We start from the raw sequence: 15,443 nt of genomic DNA, 5'->3' as shown, positions 1-15,443 counted from the left end.
TAACCCTCAGTTACTCAGTTTTAAGTCACTCTGGATAAGGGTGTCTGCTAAATGCCGTAAATAAAAGGGATTTCTTACAGAACGAAGGAGAGGCTGTAGTTTCTTGTTCACGTGACAAGCTGCATATTTTATTTGGCTTGCTTATACGGTAGCTGTAATAAGCGGACTGAAAAGATGAGCTAACGGGATTTATGCTTTAGAAATGTAGCTACCAAAGGTTTAAAAATATGAGAGCGCTTTTTGAAACTTGCTGGAGATTTTGGCAAAGTGGTGGCTCAGTGGTTAAGGTGCTGGGTCACTGATCGGAAGGTCAAGTTTCAAGCCCCTGAGCTGCCGTTGTGGGGCTCCTGAGTAAGGCCCCTAACATAAACATGGATGATGTGTGCAAACAGTTTGAATTTCCTCTGGGATTAATAATCTATCTGTGCATCATGTCCTATGACACAACCTCATTGTTTATTTTTGTACGAGAGATTTTCTATGTGAGAGCTGCTTCCACCAGATGAAGGCACTGATACTCGGATCAGAATGATGATGCATGAACGTACACACCACCATGTTACATATCACTGAGGTGCCTGAAAGATGAACCTTTTAGTAGTCAGGGCACTGATCAGGGAGGGAGACAATTAAAAGGCTGTCTTTCTTTCTCTGTCTCTCTTTCTGTCTCACTCTCAAAATCCACTGCACTGGAATGTTCTCTCAGTGAAAACTCCCACAATGCACTGCAAAAGCACACACTGCTCACTATGTTCCCTGGAGACAACGCCATATTTCTCAGTTAATAAAAAATCCAGACGAACCCTCAGCAGACTTTGTCTACCACCCCACCTATAGCACAGAGTTCTCTCATTCAGCCAGTGGCCAGCGGACGGCCGGGGGGCAGCGGGACAGGGGACAGGAGCGTGCGGGCGGGCAGGGCGGCGGGGCCGGTGCAGCCGCCGCCGCCGACGAGGCGCAGACGGAGGGGAGGAAAAGAAGAAGAAGAGGAGAAGGAGAACGAGGGTAACAGGGGAGGAGAAGGGGAGGAGGCAAAGGGGAAGGGAGAAGAAGAAGAGGAAGAAGGAGAAGAGAAGAGGAGAAGAAGAAGGAGGGAAAGCGAACAAGAGGAGAGGGAGAAAAGGGGGAAAGGGGGAGGGGGAGAAGGGGAGGGGAAAGGAAAAGGGGAACAGGAGAGGACGAAAAAAAAAGGAGAAAGGGGGAAAAGGGGAGGAGGAGGCAAAGGGAAAAGGCCGACGAAGAAGGAGAAAAGGGCAAGGGGAGGAGGATGGAGGAGGAGGAAAAGGGGGAGGAGAAGAGAAGAAGAAGAAGAAGAGAAGGAGGAGGAGGGACAGACGAAAAGACAGGAGAGGAAAGGGGAAAGGGGGGGGGCGCGGGGGGCGGAGGAGGAAAAGGAAAGGGAAAGGAGAAGACGAAGGGGGAAGGAAAGAGGAGCGAAGGGGGAGGTGCACTATTTTTTCGACTATGCAGCACATACGAATCTTCTACTCTAATTTTCTTTCCTTTCTCTTCTTCTTCTCCTTCACCTCCTCACCCTCCTTCTTCTCCTCCTCCTCCTCCCCCTCCTTCTCCTTTTCCCTCTTTTCACCTTTTCTTTATCTCCTCCTCCTTCTTCTTCATGAAGTATCTTGTATAATATTATAAAAATCCACACTGTGCATTAATACACTGTAATTTCCCTCTATAAATTGACAGTCTTTTATTAAGCCATGCCTGCCTGGAGGAAGAGGGAGGAAAACAGTGTCAGCAGTTCAACAATGCCAGCAGAAGCAAAAAACGGAGGATTTGTCAAATACAGATAAAGATGTGACATTCCTGAAATACATCTGCTTCGAGAGAACACAAGAAAACTGCACTATAAAGCAATCCACAAACATTTGGAGTCACTTCCCGCTAATTAAATATGGCAATCCATTCCTGGCAGGCTGTCAGGAGACAGCATGATGCGGTGGATCAAATTACAGTGCAATATATCAAAATGAGTCAAATGAATGATGGCTAATTAGTAAGATAGATGAGTATGACATCTAAATGTGGTTTCCAGAATCAATCATTCAACTACTTTAAAACATTTAAGAAGATTTGCTGACAGCTTCCCAGCAATCCTACTGCATAAGACTCAACATGTCACCGGTGAAAAGCCTTATTTCATTCATTCATTCATTCATTCATTCATTCATTCCACATGAGACATAATCTCTGCTCTCTATCTTCTACATGTCTAGCTGTAGCTTTATATACAGATACAATTTTTTTACCACACAGTTTAAATCTTAGCAGCTTAAAATATACTCCTTTAAAATAAGTTTTTTTAATATATGAACTGTCCTAGGTTTTTTTCTTTTTATTGCATCTTTATTAAACATCATATAAGTACAGAGCAAATAGAGTAACCGTTAATCTCCTAACAGAATACATTAAGAGCACCAACCGTCTTAAATCCCCAGCTCTTATGAAAAATCTAATTAAAATAAAAAACATTTAACTGACTGGCTCAGTTTGTTAATCGCTAAAGATAAAGGTAGTTCCTTATGGTCAGAGACGGTATTAATGTATCGTGCAAAAGGGATAACTAACAATAGTTAGTTAAAATGGCGGTTTCTGCATGTAATACGCAGAGGTAAACAAATTTGACTGAATGTATTTTTAATGAATAACATTAAAACCAACATTGGAATCTTCAGACGTTGGAACATTCTGTGCTTTTTAGATATTAAATATGTTTTTATTAGTCTTTTTTCATTCATCGGTTGTAAGCGTGTACCCACTGTAGCCTCAGATTCCTCTTCTTCATCCTGATCTTGTGCTTTTATAGCTCTTCCACTTTCAATCTTTAATGTATTGTGCATTTTGTAATGCGTTTCTGCTCATCACGGTAGTAAAGAGTGCTTAATAGAGTTAGCAGCTCACACCAATCTGCCCATTCACTTCACACCGCTCTGATACATCTGTATCTGTCTTTTGTTTTCTGTTATCTGGTCAGTAGTGGTTAATAGATGGCATAGAAAGTGGTTAATAGATGCCATAGGGTTCGATTCCTGCCTCCGCCTTGTGTGTGTGGAGTTTGCATGTTCTCCCCGTGCCTAGGGGGTTTCTTCCAGGTTCTCCGGTTTCCTCCCCTGGTCCAAAGACATGCATGGTAGGTTGATTGGCATCTCTGGAAAATTGTCCGTAGTGTGTGAGTGAATGAGAGTGTGTGTGTGTGCCCTGTGATGGGTTGGCACTCTGTTCAGGGTGTATCCTGCCTTGATGCCCAATGACGCCTGAGATAAGCACAGGCTCCCCGTGACCTGAGAAGTTCGGATAAGCGGTAGAAAATGAGATGAGGTGAGATGAGATGAGATGAATGAATTTCTGAAGAGGTTTGTCTATTCTAAAATGGAAATATAAAACTTAGAGCGAGGGAAATCTTAAGGAGTCTTTTCCTGAGTTTATTACTTCAGCATTATAAATTCAATGCGAATGTCAGACAAGGCTCTGGGTTTACGGGTTAGACAGATGTGCATTCAAGCCCCAACACTTCCACCCAAGCTGTCACCTTTGGGCCCTTAAGCAAGGTCCTTAACCTTCTCTGTTCCAGGGACACTGTCTCATGGCTGACACTAATTTCCTAACAAACTAGGATATGTGAAAAGAAGAATTTCATTTAAATGCTTTCATTTACATTATATATGTTGTAATCTATATGTCAGTCTCTGTGCTGTCAGAAGAACCATTTCCTTTAATAGCCGAAGTGATTAAACTGATTTGACACTGTCCGCTTCCTATCCACTCAAGTCTCACATCTCTGTTCTTCTTCTCTCCAGACCTCTTCTCTCCATCCAATCTCCTTCTGTCACCCTGAGTTGGCATGTTTGTATGAGCGAGTAAGTGATGGAAGGCTAGATGCCAGAGATATTTGTTATATTGTAGAGCTCATGATGTAAACAGAGACGTCTAGCAGGACTGTGAGGCGCCCAAGGGTTGTCTCTGTGTGCCATATGCCGCAAACAAGCTTGGGAAAAATGCTTAGAGCATTTGAGTTTCCTAACCAATGGGAAATCTTCATAAATCTCACCAGAGAGCTGTCCTCATATGCCTTATGTCTGACACAACCTTCACAGACTCAATGTAAGCTATGGGTTCCAAGAGTCTTCTGGATGGTCCAATAATTTAAAAATCTGTTTCCATTCAAAATTGCTGACAGAATGACTCAGGTGTTTTAGGAACAGACAAAAATGTGTGGAGTGGAAGGAGATTTCCAAGGACAGGACTTAAAAACCTTTGATTTTCTCAGAAATAAATAAATTGAACTCCTTTCCCAGTGTATAACTGATTTATGGAGGTGTTTATATCAGCCGCTCTTTTGAGGCCAAGCTACCAATTGTCTCAAGAGCACCGGCATTTTGTTTGATGGCAGATGGACAGATGATGAATATCTTGTCTTTGCCTGTGGGCTGCAGATTTGTGGAACATGGTTTCAGGGAATAACACTTGTGCACACTCTGAATATACATCTTGTTCCAATGTTTCAATCTTGTTCATCGTTATAAATGTTTCACCTTACACACGTCAATGCTGTGTCTAGGATTCTGTCAAATACGTCCATGCAACAGGATGGCATGGTCAAGCATATTCCCCACCTCTCTTGAGTCATGTCTTTACTGTTTATTTTACGTTTCACTACAAATCTGAGAAGCTTCTTTCAGCTGCTCATTCCAGGACACTTTGTTCTTTGGGGTCATTATATCCTAACTACCCTCCCTTTACACCTAATGCCCTTGGGGTCTGTTTGGGTCTGAGCGTAGGGTCAGCCATGATACAGCACCCCTGGAGCAGTAAAGGCTAGGGGTCTTGCTCAGGGGGCAGATTGTCAGTACTGGGGCTTGAACCCCAATCCTCCAATCAGCAACTCAGACACCACTTGAGCCACCATTGCCTCTATTTATATAACAGGTCAACAGAAGGTTAATGGCCTTGGACAAAAGTACAGCAGTTTCAGGGTCCAGTGGGATTCAAACTCAAGACCTTCAAATCAGAGGCCCAACACCTTAAACACTAAGCTAATCTTTTTTTATGTACACTATATCCACATTTCCAGGTGAAAGACAGATTTAATGTACACTAGATAACAAGCAACAAGGATATGTGCCAAATAGTAGCCTTTTTTCAGAGAGCTTATCTATCTATCTATCTATCTATCTATCTATCTATCTATCTATCTATCTATCTATCTATCTATCTATCTATCTATCTATCTATCTATCTATCTATCTCACATCCATTCTTCCAGGTTCCTCCAAAGACATGAGCTATAGCCTGATTGGCATTTCTAAATTGTCTGTATTGTGTGAATAGCAGTGCAGTGGGTTGGCCCTGTCTTGTGCCCTGATACCCCTGGGGTAGGCTTTAGGCTCTTTGCAACCCTATGATAAGTGATACAGATGATGGATGGATGGATGGATGGATGGATAGATAGATAGATGGATGGATGGATGGATGGATGGATGGCAAATATTAGTTTGTTAATATGATAAATCTGAGAGATTATCTATTTAAAAAAGAAATGCTAAGAAACACGTTGTATGTATTTTATCATAAGTAAAAATACACACCCAGTACATGATGTGTCCACTAAGAAACACTGCACGTGACACAGGGGTCTCTGACATTCATTATTATCACGGGGAGTGGCGTGTTCCACAACAGCAGATATATAGTTTGGGGCTGCACTCTTTCTTTTCCTTTCTTCCCTTTCTTATACCTCACTAAAGATGGACTTTAGGATGTTGGGCAAATACACTGGAATGTAACGGTTACTATGGTTACAGTGTGGAACCGTTTGATCGTGTATAAACGCGCGAGACTAATAAGACTCGAGAGCTCGTGCCTGTCTTCCTGGATGATCACTCATCATTATATCCAGCAGCCTACTTTTCTTTGTAGACTTAAGAGCTGAAGGGATGAGAGTGCGTGTGTGTGTGTGTGTGTGTGTGTGTGTGTGTGTGTGTGTGTGTGTGTGTGCGTGTGCGTGTGTGTCTTGTTTGTTTTGCATGACAGTCTCCAAAAGCGCGTGAAGCGGATTTACATCTGGAAGCGGCTTTAATGAAGCAGTTTGGCGAACTTCTTCTCTTAATAACCTCCACAGACTCGCAAAGCGGTAAGATACATGATAAATGATGGTTTTGTGTGACACACTCTCTTATCCTTCATGCTCACAGTATATGGCTTAAAGAATAGACTGCCAGCGCACGTGCAAGCATTTTTAAAGAGTTAAGGATGCAACTGATATATTGCATAATACTTATAATTACTTAATAATGCATATGTTTGCATTGTGCCTATTGCATTTTTTGTGTGTGTGTTTAAGACACGGTTTAATCATTTTAACCAACATATTGCTCTGATACTGTACTTCAAAGTCAAAGCTGTTTACTGTCATGTGCACAGAAAGCACAATCAATTCTACTTTATGTCCTTCAACAAAACAACAAATCAGCATCCAGCATTTTTCATACAGCATCCAGTGAAGATTGCATGCACATTGTGAAGCATGAGTAATGCAAAAGGTTTTAATAGTATAGCACACTAACAATAGTTATTTGTGCCTGCTGATGGCTTGTTGCTAAAAGCAATTTTTGAATTTTGTGATGAATGCTGAGGGGTTTGTGTCTTCTCTCTAATTGAGGACAGTGGATGACACTCGACGGCTATGCTGAGACAGCGTGTATGGTCAATGTCCAGAAGTGCTTGTTGATGAACAGTTTATCTGAATTACAGTGGAAAGCAGGAAACAGTGTCATTGTGCCCAAGTGTCTTAGCTTTGTGTTGTGCGTTGGTTATGCAAGAGGAAAGATTAATCTGTCTCTGCTAACTAATGGAAGGAATTGAATAAAATAGATTAAATTTTTCAAAGAATTTATCAAAAATTCCTTACTGCAAATTTCTTATACATTATATAAAATAATACACCACAAGATGATCACGAGACGATCGTATGCCTTTATCCCAATAATTATGCTCCTCTAATTCATAATAGGATACAAAATATTTTCCCTTCCTGCCTACATAGAGTTTGCATACAGTAGGCACTCAAGGGTACTAACCTGCACTAATACTTGTGACTGACAAGCTACCCAAATGTGTGCATGTAGTGTACACTAAAAGGTAAATACGGTTTATGACCTTACCTTAAATGTTTATTTAGATAGACTATCTATCTATCTATCTATCTATCTATCTATCTATCTATCTATCTATCTATCTATCTATCTATCTATCTATCTATCTATCTCACATCCATTCTTCCAGGTTCCTCCAAAGACATGAGCTATAGCCTGATTGGCATTTCTAAATTGTCTGTATTGTGTGAATAGCAGTGCAGTGGGTTGGCCCTGTCTTGTGCCCTGATACCCCTGGGGTAGGCTTTAGGCTCTTTGCAACCCTATGATAAGTGATACAGATGATGGATGGATGGATGGATGGATGGATGGATAGATATCTATCTATAAGTAACATTACTCAGGAAATACACTGTTTGTTTTCGTTAAGCCATAGTGCTTCACATAATAGGAGTGTGGTTTCTTGTTTGAGACATACAGCTAGATATTTTTTCCAAGCTTATGAACATTTCTTTCCTACACTTGCAAGAAAGTGCAATTTACCCACTTCTGCATACATGAGCTCACGATTGGCTAGTGCCTCAGTGATTTACAGGGGGAAAGTATACTATCCCTTAAGGGCTATGGTGGCTCAAGTGACCAAGGCTCTGGGATGTTGTTTGGTGGACTGGGGTTCAAGCTGCCTCTGTTGGGCCCTTGAGCAAGGCCCTTAACCCTCTCTGCCCCAGGGGTGCTTTATCAATGCTGATCCTGCACTCTTAATTGCGATTTCCAGCAGATAAATTTAAATGCTGAATCAGTTTCAGGTAAATGAAAAAGCTGCACATTTCAATTGTTGTGTTTCAGAGGTAATTTACAGTCATTCAATCAGCAGATTAAAAAGCATCTGTGTGTGAGTGTGTGGGTGTGCACATGCATGTGTGTGTGTGTGTGTGTGTGTGTGTGTGTGTGTGTGTGTGTGTGTGTGTGTGTGTGTGTGTGTGTGTGTGTGTGTGTGTGTGCATGCTTGCATAATCCATTTGCCTTTCCATAGAATATGATATATGTGCACTTTATTTCTCATGCATTTGTGTGTACATATTCCTCCTCTGTGTGTTTCTGTCTGTGTGTGTTCATAAGTATTCATTTATTCACAGTGTGTTGTCTTGATTGATGACTACAGTTATTCCCTTGCAGCCTTGCTGCCCTTTTTTCATTCAATCCTTTTTTACATTTCAATAGTCTTCTATCTCAAACCCACAGCGAGGATAAGAGTGTGAGTGTGATCCTGTAACGTTTCCTTTAGAGTCAGCGAACAGAGAAGAAGTAAGAGAAAAAGAGGAACGGAAGCAAAAAGTTGCTTGTAGTCTGATAAAGAGAGACATAAGGAGCAGATTCGGTCTGTCAGGCAATAACATGCACGCTCACACACACACACACACACACACACACACACACACACACACACACACACACACACACACACACACACACACACACACAAATACACGCATGCACATACGTACAGAAGGAGGACAGACAGCTTAGTTCCGGTTGGTTAAGATCAGTTTGGACCACCCCTGGTGTAGGAGAAATCCAGCTGAGTGCAATTAACCCAGACTGTAGAGAGTGTGATGTCCTGTAGAACATTCATTTGTCTTCTATTATCTACTATGCATACATTACCATGTCATATGGTGAGGTAGTATTTCATCTGATGTGCTCATCTCTGTGTCAGCATTACATCTAACGTTCCATTTATACTACTAGAACGGCTGAAGTGTAGAATTGTGACTTTCTCTTATTGTTTTGCTCCTATGCTGAAATCAATTGGTAAATTTTAACCCCCATTAATCCACATTATATAGTGATACCATCTTGGAAGTGAAGCGCACTGAGGTTTTTAGCATATGGGCTACACAATATGTCTAATATTTGAACGGTGTGACAAAGTAAAAGTTAAAATAAAATCATCCTTGGTTTGCATAAGTATTCACTCCCTAGGTCAGTACCACAAGTCTTCTGGGATATGTCTGGCATAGCTGGGTCTGACAAAATTGCTCCAGCTCTGTTAGATCCACTGGAGACTGCTGCTGAACAGCTATTGTCAAGATTGCTACAGATTATGTGAGGCATTGTAGTTCATTTTTCTGTTTAGGTGTCAGCATCTGTAAAGGGGGCGTGGCTTCTGTCTGCAAAGAATAGATAGATATCCCTAGCTACAATGTAAATACAGAAAAAAAATCAACAAAAATAAAATAGGTAAACATTATATTTTTCTTCCTAATCGGGATGCTGAGGGCGTGGCCAGTCACAGGGATAGCAGAGGTATCTCTATAGCGATGTACTGATTGACAGTGCTGAACTAAAATGAATACAGCAAACACAGCAGCTCGACACACTTGTAGGTAAACACTCACACACACACCTGGTTATTATCACACCCGTCTCAGCCTCAGACATCAGACGCATATGGCACACAAAATTGGAAACGCTTCAGGGGTTTCTAAGCCGTCATCTGTCTGTTTTTGTATTTGTTTCATCAGCCTGCCGACATGAAAGTTTTGGAAGAAGGACGTCGTCATAGTTACCACTGTGCCAAAGAGCGCTGAGCTAAATGATGTGTAGTTTATTATATAGACTTATTAATTTGTGTGGCTATCTTAAATAAACATTCTATGGTTGAACGCAGGTCTGTTTTTGTAGGGACATCAAATTTTATATTTTCAAGACCCTAAACATGAACAAAGCAAACTGTCATTGGTTGCCCTACATGTCAGTCAGACGCACTCTTGGGCAGGCCTCGGCCAATGGAAGCTGCTCTGGAGTCCAGTAAAAGAAGTCTGAAGGCAAATTGAGTCCAGTATCACACTGACTGACAGGAGAGGAGACAATTGCCATCACTCCCACCCTCCAAGAAAGCATGCTATTTTGTTTTGCATTTCTAGTTAGTTTTTGCATTTAGAATCTGCTTAAAAGACAGATTATGCACTTCATTCAAAAATTTAAGTGGTCAGTATTGGGAATATACTGCACACACACACACACACACACACACACACACACACACACACACACACACACACACACACACACACACACACACACACACACACACACATATATATGGCAGAATTCTATGTGAATCCTTTGTGACATTCCCAGTGGGTAGGAGTCTTGTGTGATTCTTTATTCCCACTGAGCAGTACAGATTTGCAAACCACACACACACACACACACACACACACACACACACACACACACACACACACACACACACACACACACACACACACACACTCACACACACACACACACACTCACACACACACACACACACACACACACACACACACACACACACACCCACACACACACACACACACACACACCCACACACACACACACACACACACACACACACACACACACACAGAGCTATGGTTGTTGATGCACTTGGAGGATATTTTAATTGTTTATGACAGCAGAAGACAATAGAGGATCGGGATGCAGTGGTGAAAGACTCAGATCTCACACACACACACACACACACACACACACACACACACACACACACACACACACACACACACACACAAAATGCTTTCTTTTCCATGCCTGCCTAACATCATCTTCCAAAAAGCACATGCATACACTTGCTCTGTCTCTTATCACACACACACACGCACACACACAAACACACGCACACACAAACAAACACACACACACACACCAACCTGAATTCCTATGACACAGTATCTGTGTCACATTGCAGTGCACATGGTTGAGTCAGATTCTGGTTGATTCTGGTTCAGACCCAGCAGCAAAGAATGTAAAGTAGAGGAAAAAGAAGTTAGAAAATGGACATAAATGTAAAGCACGAGCATTATATGCATTGTTTATTATTTTGGTGTCACATGCTGTAAAACTCTCACATCAGTGTCTTATCAAGATATACACAGATCTATTAAATGTCTGTAGAGCACAGAAATCAGACTCAAGGCCTACAAGCCAAAGACAGCCGTCTGTCTCACTACATCCTGTGTGATGATGTAATAATATGTAATAATAATGAAATGGCCTGTTATACATTAAGTAGAATTCATGCCAGATCTGTAGCACAGCAACTGTCCATGTTTTACATGCTACAGCCTACAGCACACTGTGGGCTCAAATCTCACAGAGAGGAAACACTACATTCTCACTCTTTATCCTCCTTCACCAAGCTAACGCTTTTCTAATGCCTTTAATGTGACATGAAGCAGTTGATCATAAAAACAAACTGAGTTCAGAACAAGGTTGAGTTATCTCTAGGGGAAAATAGGCTACCAACAGTCTCGTGCAATTTTCACGATCACGGAAATTAGAGCAAATTTAAGCAAATTCTGTGGAATTTAGGGAAGTTTATACATTTTTTTCCTGAATTAACAGATGAGTACAGCTATCATATGAAAAGTGCTACATGTTACATATTGTCAGGACTCAGCCCGGACTTTTGGCCACGTGCCGTTTTTGTTTATCTTCCTCGCCCCGCCTTCGTCTGCCCCTCCCTGTCTTCACACCTGATCCTTATTGTGTCTTCGTGTCTTTTTATATTTAAGTGAGCCGCGTTGCCGAGTGCAGCGCGGAATCATTAGTTACGTTTACCCCTTGTCATGTCTAGTCTTTGTTAAGTGTCTTCATTTGTATTGCTTTTGTTATCGTCTTTATGTCGTTGTCTTTATCATTTATTAAACCCCTTTCATTTGAAGCTATCCTGCATACGGGTCTGTCTCCTTCCTCTTCCGGTTGTGACACATATCTTCAGTTCTAGGTGTTTAAAAGAAATATCCTGTGCTTGCAATTTTCACCACTTTTCAAGTTGCATAACAAATTTTGAAAAAACCTGAAGCAGAATGAAGCATTTTTGCCAAGAATGTCCCCCCAAAAAAGGATTTTTCACCTCTTTACGTCACACTCCACTGTGGTGGTTAATATGAATAATTAGCAGTTCTTCATAAGTTTAGCCTACTAGGGGCAATATATTTTTTAGAGAAGATTCAAAACACAAATGTTTCAATCTTACTATAACAGGAAATGATGATATCAAACCCATTTCTGCTGTCTGAGATGCCCCAAGTGTTTGTTCATAAGCAGCTAAAATTTGAGAAGGTTTATCTTCATCCACTAAAATTCTGTGTACGATTATCAACAGAGGGAAAAACACACATCTCACACTGAAAGCCCTGACTTATTTTATATCAGACTTTTAGCCAGAAAATCATTATTTATACTGATACTGAAAATAAATTTTTATTCTTCATGGAAAAATTGGGAGCTATTAAAATAAATGGAATTTACAGCTTATTTTCCTCTTCATGCTCATTCTTGGCTTCCTTCTCCATTAAGAAGTATGACAGAACGTGAAGGAATCGGCTTTCGAGAGACGAGTGTATATGATTGTCTCTATATTTATTCGTCCCTTTCCTGCGTCTTTTCTTCGAGTCACGTTCTACGATCATCGTTCACCCATGACTGGGTTTCCATGGCCACAAGGATCGTGCCAATCAGAGCGCAGGATGGCCATGTGCTCCAGACGAGGAACAGAGCCCGCAGGCGACATGCACATGCTAGTATGCTAACACAAACACAGCATCTTTTTCTCCTTCTCTTCCATTACTTAACCCCCACTCTCTCTCTTTCTTTGCACCCTAATGTATACTCTCTGTTGCTCTTTTACCTGTTTTAAGCAGCTCAGGGTATGTGTAATGTGTACTCTTTTGTTTTTATATCCTCTTTAGGCAAGACATTACTAATGAGAGTGTAAAGATGGACAAAGCAAGAGAAAGAAAAAAATGTCCTTCAGACAAACAAGTAATTACTCATCATGTTTAGACAGTTAGAAGATTGTACCTCCCTCCATCAGCTGTGTGAGTCCATGGCAAGTATTTTTAAAATGTTTGTGTGTATAAGAGAAAGAGAGAGTCTGAGATACATTTACTGAGACTTTAAAAGTCATGAATCAGAATGGAGAGAGCAGGATGTAAATAGCCACACAGTGACAAGCTTCTAACTGTACCGTAAAGCATGGATTAGTTTATAAAAAGTTTGCAGTGAGCAATTATTTATAAAGACGGAACTAAACATATTGTGCCATAACTATAGCACCATACTGTATATGTTTAACTCTATTTATCTCTTCATATTTTGGATTTTCTGAATCAAATTTGACTAAGCTTCAGTGGTGACTGAAGATGAATTAAAGATTGAATGAATAATTGTAACAAAGAGTATACTATTTTTAAAATTTGCTTATTATTGTATTATTGTTTAATTATTGTTATTGTTAATTATTATTCAATTGTTCATTCAGTAGTGAGGTGTAATGTAGAGTAGTATAGTATAGAGTATATTAGAGTATTTTAGTGCAGTGTAGTGTAGAGTCGAATAGAGTGGTGTAGAATACAGTAGCATGGTGTAGAGTAATGGAGTGTATTAGTGTAGAGTACATTAGAGTAGTGTAGAGTACAGTAGAGTATTGTATTGCAGTGTAGTTTAGAGTAGAACAGAGTAGTGTAGAGGAGAGTAGAATAGCATAGGGTACAGTAAAATAGTATAGACAAGAGTAGATATAGTGTAGTGTTGTGGAATAGAGTGTAGAGTAGAATAGAGTAGTATATAACAGAGTAGAATAGTGGAGAGTAGTGGAGTGTAGTAGTGTAGAGTACAGTATTGTAGATAAAGTTTTGTAGAGTAGAATAGAGTAGTGTAAAAGAGAGTAGTGTAGTGTAGTATAGAGTACAGTAGTGTAGAGTAGAATAGAGTATAGTGCAGCAGAATGAACTAGAATACAGTAGTGTAAAGTACCACAGAGTTCAGTAGAATATTGTATAGTATTATGATGCAGTGAAGTGCAGAGTGGAGTTTTGTTGTGTATTATTGAGTATTATTATTAATAGTATTAATAATAGTTAATAATAACTATTAATTAATAGTAATAGTATAGTATTATTATTGAGTATTATTACACAGTGTAGTGTAGAGTGGAGTAGAGTAGTGTAGAGTGGAGTATAGTATAATAGTGTAGAGTGGAGTATAGTATAGTAGTGTAGAGTGGTGTATAGTATAGTAGTGTAGAGTGGAGTATAGTATATTAGTGTAAAGTGGAGTATAGTATATTAGTGTAGAGTGGAGTATAGTATAGTAGTGTAGAGTGGAGTATAGTATAGTATAGTAGTGTAGAGTGGAGTAGTGTAGTTTAGAATATTATGAGTCAGTGTAGTGTAGAGTGGAGTATAGTATAGTAGTGTAGTGTAAAGTATTATTATGTAGTGTAGTGTAGTGTAGAGTAGTGTATAGTAGTGTAGAGTGGAGTATAGTATAGTAGTGTATAATGGAGTAGAGTAGTGTAGTGTAGAGTATAATGATGCAGTGTAGTGCAGTGGTGTATAGTATAGTAGTGTAGAGTGGAGTAATGTGGTGTAGTATGGAGTGGTGGAGTGTAGAGTACAGTAGAGTACTGTAAAGTACAGTAGAGTAGAATTTGTGCATGTTGTTCAGAAGAAAGTTTTATTGTTTTAAATTACTGAGATGTTTTATATAACATACTCATCTCAGAGCTGCTGCACATCCTTCAGAATTCAAGAATAAAAAGTGAAAGATGACATGCTCATATTTACTGTGATTCATCTTCCAGAGATAAAATGTATCAGTTCAGGGTTTGGCTCTGTAACCAGCTGACTATGGAATTCAAATAGGCAACAAATCTTTTCAATCAATACAGTAATTGCCTTGAGTAAGAGCATAGAGGTGTGTGAGGGGAAAAGAGCATGAGCGAGTGTGTGTGTCTGTGTGTGTGTGTGTGTGTGTGTGTGTGTGTGTGCTCACTATGGTTCTGCCTCCATGTCCCCAGGCAGTTTTTCCACCTCATATTCATTCCTTATGTGCAACCTCTGTGTGGTGTATGTAGGAATGCATCAGATTAGTGCTCGTCAATGTTCGACTGGTCAGCATCAAGAACTGGAGAAAAAACAGAAATCTGGTATTAGATGCTGGAAAATGCACGGCTTTGTCAGGTTGATGAATGAAATTGATTTCGAAGCACACAACCCCGGAGGATCTGCTGTATATTTGTTATCATCATCCCATTTTCTGTCCTCTAATCAAAAGATCTCTAGCTAAAGGAAGACAGAATGCAGAAAGAGGGGAAGAGCTGAAAGCAGTCACAGTACAAAGAGACAAGCTGTGTCTGTTTCTGAGCTCGGTTCTTACACCAAGCTTTTCAGTAACGTGGAAATTCATACTTTAGGGTTTGAATTCTATGGAAAATTATTGAATTGAATGGGATTGAATAAGCGGTAGAAAATGGATGGATGGATGGATGGA

General features: G+C 40.3%; 1 protein-coding gene across 1 annotated transcript in view; it reads left to right on the top strand.

Annotated features, from left to right (window-relative positions):
• The first annotated feature begins 5,691 nt into the window (after positions 1–5,691).
• The window catches only part of gjc1 (gap junction protein gamma 1), a 24,245-nt gene continuing 14,493 nt past the window's right edge, over positions 5,692–15,443 (top strand). The window contains exon 1 of the mRNA XM_027143728.2: positions 5,692–6,139. The gene's annotated coding sequence lies outside the window, so the exon portion shown is untranslated. The remainder of the gene's footprint in view (positions 6,140–15,443) is intronic.

Source organism: Tachysurus fulvidraco, chromosome 15 (genome assembly GCF_022655615.1).
Source record: "Tachysurus fulvidraco isolate hzauxx_2018 chromosome 15, HZAU_PFXX_2.0, whole genome shotgun sequence".
In the NCBI taxonomy this organism is placed as follows: domain Eukaryota; kingdom Metazoa; phylum Chordata; class Actinopteri; order Siluriformes; family Bagridae; genus Tachysurus; species Tachysurus fulvidraco.
The sequence above is the reverse complement of the archived record's forward strand: the minus strand, read 5'-3'. Positions and strand labels throughout refer to the sequence as shown.